The following is an 8,252-nucleotide window of genomic DNA, read 5'->3' as shown; positions in this document are numbered from 1 at the left end:
GGGCCTCCAGTAAGCAAGGTCCAGAAGAAGCCCACTCAACAATGTCCATGTGTGCCTCAAGTCAGCAAGGTCCAGGAGGACCAGTCAGCAAGGTCCAGGGCCCCCAGTCAGCAAGGTCCGGGGTGGCCCCAGTCAGCAAGGTCCAGGGCCCTCGGTCAGCAATGTCCAGGGCCCCGAGGCAGCAAGATACAGGGCCCCAAATCAGCAAGGTCCAGGGCCCCCATTCAGCAATGTCCAGGGGTCCCAGTTAGCAAGATATAGGGGGCGCTTAATCAGCAAGGTCCAGGGTGCCCCCAGTCAGCAGAATCATGGGGGTCCAGTCAGCAAGGTCCTGGGGGCCCCCAGTCAGCAAAGTCCAGGGGGCCCCCAGTCAGCAAGGTCCAGCGGGCCCAGTCAGCAAGTTCCAGTAGTGCCCCCAGTCAGCAAGGTGCATTTTTTAAATTTAAAAATATACTTATTTCATATAAAAATTTGAACAGTACATTCAAATGCAGTTCAGTACATTTCCTGCGGTCAGCAATCTCCAGGGGGGCCCCCTTCAGCAAGGTTCAGGGGGCCCCCAGTTCGCAAGTTCCAGGGCCCCCAGTCAGCAAGGTCCAGGGGGCCCCAGTCAGCAAGGTCCAAGGACACCAGTCAGCAAGTTCCAAGGCCCCCAGTCAGCAAGGTCGAGGGAGCCCGCATTCAGCAAGGTCCAGGTGGCCCCGAGTCAGTAAGGTCCAGGGCCCCCCGTCAGCAAGCTCTCGTGGGGCCAAGTCAGTAAGGTCCAGGGGGGCCCCAGTGCAATGTCCAGGGTGTCCCAAATCAGCAAGGTCCAGGGCCCCCACTCAGCAAGCTCCACTGGGACCCCAGTCAGTAAGGTCCAGGGGGGCCCCAGTGCAAGGTCCAGGGGGCCCCAAGTCAGCAAGATCCAGGGCCCCCAGTCAGCAAGCTCCTGTGGGGCCTCAGTCAGTAAGGTCCAGGGGGCCGCCGGTCAGCAAGTTCCAGGGGGGCCAAAGTCAGCAAGGTCCAGGGCCCCCAGTCAGCAAGGTCCGGGGTGTCCCAGTCAGCAAGGTCCAGTAGGCCCCCAGTCAGCAAGGTCCAGGGCCCCGAGGCAGCAAGGTCCAGGGCCCCCAATTAGCAAGGTCCAGGGCCCCCATTCAGCAATGTCAAGGGGGCAGAGTTAGCAGGTCCAGGGTGCCCCAAGTCAGCAATGTCCACGAGGGCCCCAGTCAGCTATGTCCAGAGCCCTCAGTCAGCAACGTCCAGATACCCATTCAGCAATGTCCAGGGGGCCCAGTAAGCAAGATCCAGGGTGCTAAAGTCACAAGGTCCAGGTGGGCCCCAGTCAACTATGTCCAGGGCCCCCAGTCAGCATGAACCAGGGTGCCCCTCGTCAGCAACGTCCGGGGGCCCTAGTCAGCAAGGTTCAGGGGGCCACCAGTCAACAAGTTCCAGGGAGCCCCAGTCAGCAAGGTGCATTTTTTAAAATTAAAAAAATACTTTATTCATGTAAAAATTTGTACAGTGCATTCAAACGCAGTTCAGTACATTTACCTGCGGTCAGCAATGTCCAGGGGGGCCCCATTCAGCAAGGTCCAGGGCGCCCACAGTCTGCAAGGTCCAGGGAGGCCACAGTCAGCAAGGTCCAGTGACACCAGTCAGCAAGGTCCAGTGCCCCCCAGTCAGCAACGTCCATGGTGCCCCCAGTCAGCAAGGCCCAGGCGCCCCAGTCAGCAAGGTCCAAGGACACCAGTCAGCAAGTTCCAAGGCCCCCAGTCAGCAAGGTCGAGGGAGCCCGCATTCAGCAAGGTCCAGGTGGCCCCGAGTCAGTAAGGTCCAGGGCCCCCCGTCAGCAAGCTCTCGTGGGGCCAAGTCAGTAAGGTCCAGGGGGGCCCCAGTGCAATGTCCAGGGTGTCCCAAATCAGCAAGGTCCAGGGCCCCCACTCAGCAAGCTCCACTGGGACCCCAGTCAGTAAGGTCCAGGGGGGCCCCAGTGCAAGGTCCAGGGGGCCCCAAGTCAGCAAGATCCAGGGCCCCCAGTCAGCAAGCTCCTGTGGGGCCTCAGTCAGTAAGGTCCAGGGGGCCGCCGGTCAGCAAGTTCCAGGGGGGCCAAAGTCAGCAAGGTCCAGGGCCCCCAGTCAGCAAGGTCCGGGGTGTCCCAGTCAGCAAGGTCCAGTAGGCCCCCAGTCAGCAAGGTCCAGGGCCCCGAGGCAGCAAGGTCCAGGGCCCCCAATTAGCAAGGTCCAGGGCCCCCATTCAGCAATGTCCAGGGGGCAGAGTTAGCAGGTCCAGGGTGCCCCAAGTCAGCAATGTCCACGAGGGCCCCAGTCAGCTATGTCCAGAGCCCTCAGTCAGCAACGTCCAGATACCCATTCAGCAATGTCCAGGGGGCCCAGTAAGCAAGATCCAGGGTGCTAAAGTCACAAGGTCCAGGTGGGCCCCAGTCAACTATGTCCAGGGCCCCCAGTCAGCATGAACCAGGGTGCCCCTCGTCAGCAACGTCCGGGGGCCCTAGTCAGCAAGGTTCAGGGGGCCACCAGTCAACAAGTTCCAGGGAGCCCCAGTCAGCAAGGTGCATTTTTTAAAATTAAAAAAATACTTTATTCATGTAAAAATTTGTACAGTGCATTCAAACGCAGTTCAGTACATTTACCTGCGGTCAGCAATGTCCAGGGGGGCCCCATTCAGCAAGGTCCAGGGCGCCCACAGTCTGCAAGGTCCAGGGAGGCCACAGTCAGCAAGGTCCAGTGACACCAGTCAGCAAGGTCCAGTGCCCCCCAGTCAGCAACGTCCATGGTGCCCCCAGTCAGCAAGGCCCAGGCGCCCCAGTCAGCAAGGTCCAGTGGCCCTAGTCAGCAAGCTCTAGTGGGGCACCGGTCAGTAAGTTCCAGGGTGCCCCCGGTCAGCAAGTTCCAGGGGGCCCCAGTCAGCAAGGTCCACGGGCCCCCCAGTCAGCAAGGTCCAGCGGGCGCAGTCTGCAAGTTCCAGGAGAGCCCCCAGTCAGCAAGGTGCATTTTTTAATTTTAAAAATATACTTTTTTCATATCATAATTTGGACAGTGCATTCAAACGCAGTACACTAGATTTACCTGCGTTCAGCAATGTCCAGGGGGCCCCATTCAGCAAGGTACAGGGGGCCCCGAGTCAGCAAGGTCCAGGGCCACCAGTCAGCAAGGTCCAGGGGGGTCACAGTCAGCAAGGTCCAGGGACAAAAGTCAGCAAGTTCCAGGGCCCCCAGTCTGCAAGGTCCAGGGGGCCCCCAGTCAGCAAGGTCCAGGGGGCCCCCAATCAGCAAGGTCCAGAAGGGCCCCCAGTCAGCAAGGTCCAGTGGCCCTAGTCAGCAAGGTTCAAGGGGGTCCCCAGTCAGTAAGGTCCAGGGGGTCCTCATTCAGCAAGGTCCAGGGGGCACCAGTCAGCAATGTCAAGTGCCCCCACTCAGTAAGGTCCAGTGGGCCCCCAGTCAGCAAGATCCATGGGGTCCAGTCAGCAAGGTCCAGGGGTCCACCAGTCAACAAGTTCCAGGGTCCCCAGTCAGCAAGTTCCAGAGCGGCCCCCAGTCAGCAAGGTGCATTTTTTTCTATTTAAAAATATACTTTATTCATATAAAAATCTGTACAGTGCATTCAAACGCAGTTCAGTAGATTTACCTGCGGTCAGCAATGTCCAGGGGGGCCCCATTCAGCAAGGTCCAGGGGGCCCCGAGTCAGCAAGGTCCAGGGCCCCCAGTCAGCAAGGTCCAGGGGGGCCACAGTCAGCAAGGTCCTGGGACACCAGTCAGCAAGTTACAGGGCCCCCAGTCTGCAAGGTCCAGGGAGCCCCCAGTCAGCAAGGTCCAGGGGGGCTCCAGTGCAAGGTCCAGGGGGCCCCAATCAGCAAGGTCCAGGGGCCCCAGTCAGCAAGGTCCAGTGGCCCTAGTCAGCAAGTTTCAAGGGGGTCCCCAGTCAGTAAGGTCCAGGGGGTCCTCATTCAGCAAGGTCCAGGGGGCATCAGTCAGCAATGTCAAGGGCACCCACTCAGTAAGGTCCAGTGGGCCCCAAGTCAGAAATATCCATGGGGTCCAGTCAGCAAGGTCCAGGGGGCCCCCAGTCAGCAAGGTTCAGAACATGCCCTCTCAGCCATGTACAGGTGTGCCCCCAGTCAGCAAGGTCCAGGGGGCCCAGATAGCAATGTCCAGGGGGCCCCCGGTCAGCAAGGTTCAGGGCGCCCCCAGTCAGCAAGGTCCAGGGCCCCCAGTCAGAAAGGTCCGGAGGGTCCCAGTCAGCAAGGTCCAGCGGGGCACCAGTCAGCAAGGTCCCGGGCCCTCAGTCAGCAAGGTCCTGGGCCCCGAGGCAGCAAGGTCCAGGGCCCCCAATAAGCAAGTCGAGGGCCCCCATTCAGCCATGTCCAGGTGTGCCCCCAGTCAACAAGTTCCAGAGCCCCAGTCATCAAGGTCCAGTCGCCCCAGTCATCAAGGTCCAGTCGCCCCAGTCAGCAAGGTCCAGGGGCCCCAGACAGAAAGGTCCAGGACCCCCAATCTATAAGGTCCAGGGGCCACGGTCAGTAAGCTCCTGGGACGCCAGTCAGCAAGGTCCAGATGCCTCAGTCAGCAAGGTCCAGCGCCCCAGTCAGCAAGGCCCAGGGCCCAAAGTCAGCAAAGTCCAGCATCCCAGTCAGCAAGGCCCAGGACCCCCAGTCAGCAAGGTCCACCGTCCCAGTCAGCAAGGTCCAGGGGCCCCAGTCAGCATGGCCCAGGGGCCCCATGCAGCAAGGACCAGGGCTCCAGACAGCAAGGTCCAGGGCCCCCAGTCAGCAAGGTCTAGGGGCCCCAGTCAGCAAGGTCCAGGGGCCCCAGTCAGCAAGGTCCAGGGCCCCAGTCAGCAAGGTCCAGTGCCCCCAGTCAGCAATGTCCAGTGCCCCCAGTCAGCAAGGTCCAGGGCACCCAGTCAGCAAGGTCCAGGCCCCCAGTCAGCAATGTCCAGGCTGCCGCCAGTCAGCAAGGTCCAGGGGGCCCAAAATTAAGCAAGGTCCAGGAGGTCCCCAGTCAGCAAGGTCCACGGGGCCCAGTCAGCAAGGTTCAGGGGGATACCAGTCAACAAGGTCCAGGGGACCCAGTCAGCAATGTCCAGGGGTCACCCAGTCAGCAAGTAGCAGGGGAGGCGCCTCTGCTTTGTCCAGGTTGGCCGCCAGTCAGCAAGATCCATGGTGCCGAGTCAGCAAGGTCCGGGGGAGTCCCCTCTGCATTGTCCAGGTTTGCCGCCAGTCAGCAAGGTCCAGGGGGCCCAGTCAGCAAGGTCCAGGGCCCCCAGTCAGCAAGGTCCGGGGAAGCCCCAGTCATCAATGTCCAGTGAGGCCCCAGTCAGCAAGGTCCAGGGCCCCGAGACAGCAAGGTCCAGGGTCCCCAATCAGCAAGGTCCAGGGTCCCCAATCAGCAAGGTCCAGGATCCCCAGTCAGCAAGGTCCAGGTGGACCCCAGTCAGCAAGGTCGAAGGGGTCCCCAGTCAGCAAGGTCCAGCGCACCCAGTCAGCAACGTCCAGGGGGGCCACCAGTCAGCAAGGTCCAGGGGGGCCCCTAGTCAGCAAGGTCCAGGGCCCACAACTCAGCAAGGTTCAGGGTGCCCCAGTCAGCAAGGTCCTGGGCCCCCAGTCAGCAAGGTCCGGCGCCCCCAATCAGCAAGGTCCAGTGCCCCCATTCAGCAATGTCCAGGGGGCCCAGTTATCAAGGTTAGGGGGCCCCCAGTCAGCAAGGTCCAGGGTGCCCCCAGTCAGCAAGGTCCAGGGGGCCACCAGTCAGCAAGATTCTGGGCCCCCAGTCAGCAAGGATCAATTTCTTCTGTTGCGAAGGTCGAGTTCCACGGGACAAAACCATAAATTTAGAGCTGACCCGTTCAGGGATGATGTAAGGAATGACGTTTTCACACATTGGTTTGTGCAACGCTGGATCCATCTCCAAAAGCTATTGAGGCTGGGTTTCAACGGAGGATTTCAAAAATGAGATTGATCGATTATTGTGAGGCAGTGATTTGAAGTTTTTTGGAATCATCGCAGGTAGATGGAGTAATGTTCACCCCGGATCTAATTGAATGACGGAGCAAGCTCGAGGGGCTGAATATCACCTCCGCCTTCTATGTCCTGTAAAATGGCTGCAAAAATTACAAAACGTGCTTAGGAAAGTCTAAGTTAAAAAGCTTGGAAAGCAATGTCGTAAAATCTAAACGAGGTTATTCAAGGCCCCTGACAACACCTCTGACAACTGCTGTGGGGGAAGGTTGAGTAATGAAAGGATGTGCCTTCAGAAGTTCTGTAAAAAGAACCAAGCAGCCTTCTGCCTGAGGGGGCACTGATCAATCGAGTTTAAAACAGAATAGACGATCTGGTAACTCAGTACATAAGTATGATGGTGGTTAGTAATCATTTTTCATGCAGTCAAGAACGAGCCGTTGGAGAAGTTACCCAGGGCAAGGTAAGTTTTACCAACTATTAGGTTTGGATAATATAAAAAACGGAGCCCTTAGTTATTTACTCTGTTTGTGTTATGTTGTACTGTTTAGCTAAATATAATCTTGCCCGCCGTGTCAGATTTAACTTTAGTTCAACAAAAAACATTCTACACGGTTAATCCGATATTGTGTGTATGTGTCTATCATTCCCAGAGTCAGGTACACTGTAACAGGGGTAAAGGCACATTCCTTTTAGCCTACATAATTGGCAACCTGTGCCAGGACTCTGAGGTCAGACCATTATACAGAATGCAAATGTTACATTATTATCTGTGGAAAGTAAATCCTAAGGAAGATTGGATGAAATCCATTTTGAAAGCGTCTTGTTCAAAGGGACGGAGCTGTTGACTGCTCTAAGATTTCGGCCAGGAAAGGAAAAACGATGGAAGAGGAGAGGTTATCTCACCTTCGTTTCTAACTTTTAACAAAGTTTGATTTATTGAGCTTTAAAATGCAAAAAAATTCATCTGCTTGTGAAAATATAATTTTCATTCAGAAACTTAATTTCTATGGTGCCTGCTACAAAAGATGAAATGAATTTGACCGTTTAAATAGTAAACAAGACAAAATATTTTCTTTTGATTGTATTGCAAAATACTTGCTATTTGCTTACAGTTTCAATCGAACTCGAAAAGTCGAATCATAACAAGCAGCTAATTTTTCAATTTGGTTACTTGAACTCCGAGATATAGACTCTCTAAGTTTTGATAAGTGAAAAGTGTTCAGAAATTTTTAAATGGATGGACAAAAAAACATATTTGTTTATGATGAGATGCTCAAGGAAAGCTAAAATCTTTTTGAATTGTCGAGATGAGCTTACGGGGATAAGAATATAAAATGTAGGTGCAGGAATAGGCCATTTAACCCCTCGAGTCTGCTCCACCATTAAATAAGATCATGGCTGATCTGACAATGGACACAGCTCCATTGCCAGCCCGCTGCACATTACCCTTTACTCCCCTATCGCTCAAATGTGAATCTATCTCCGCCTTAATATATTCAATGACCCAGCCTGCACAATTCGCCAGGGCAGAGAATTCCATGTATTTACAACCCTCTGAGGAAATAAATTTCTCCTCATCTCCATTATAAATCTGCGGCCCCTTATTTGAAGTATATGTCCCCTAGTTATAGTTGCCCTATGAGTGAAACTCTCCTACCTGCATCCACCTTGTCGAGCCCTCTCATATAGAAACATAGAAACATAGATAATAGGTGCAGGAGTACGCCATTCGGCCCTTCGAGCCTGCACCGCCATTTAATGCGTTCGTGGCTGAACAGTACCTCATTCCTGCTTTCTCGCAATACCCCTTGATCCCCCTAGTAGTAAGGAGTACAACTATCTTATAAGTTTGAATAAGATCAGCTTTCATTCTTCTGAACGCCAATGTGTAAAGGCCCAATATACTCAAGCTATCCTCATAAGTCGCCCACCTCATCGCCAGAATCAACCTGGTAAACCTTCTCTTAAAAGCCTCCAAAGGAAATATAACCTTACTTAAATATAGAGATCAAAATTGTACGCAGTATTGCACGTGTGGCATCAACAATACAATATAAAGTTGTAGCTTCTCCGCTCCTATACTCCATCCCCATCGAAAGAAAGGTCAAAATTTCGGTTCCTCTCACGATCACCCACCGTACCTGCATACCTACCCTGCGTGTCCCATGCACAAGGACCCACAGGTCCCTCTTCACTGCAGCACCGTGCAGCATCTCTCCATGTAAATTATGATTTGGTTTTCTATTATTTCTGCCAAAGTGAATAATTGGTAACTGGCGAAGGTGCAGCGCGTG

Source organism: Pristiophorus japonicus, chromosome 29 (genome assembly GCF_044704955.1).
Source record: "Pristiophorus japonicus isolate sPriJap1 chromosome 29, sPriJap1.hap1, whole genome shotgun sequence".
NCBI lineage: Eukaryota > Metazoa > Chordata > Chondrichthyes > Pristiophoridae > Pristiophorus > Pristiophorus japonicus.
The sequence above is the reverse complement of the archived record's forward strand: the minus strand, read 5'-3'. Positions refer to the sequence as shown.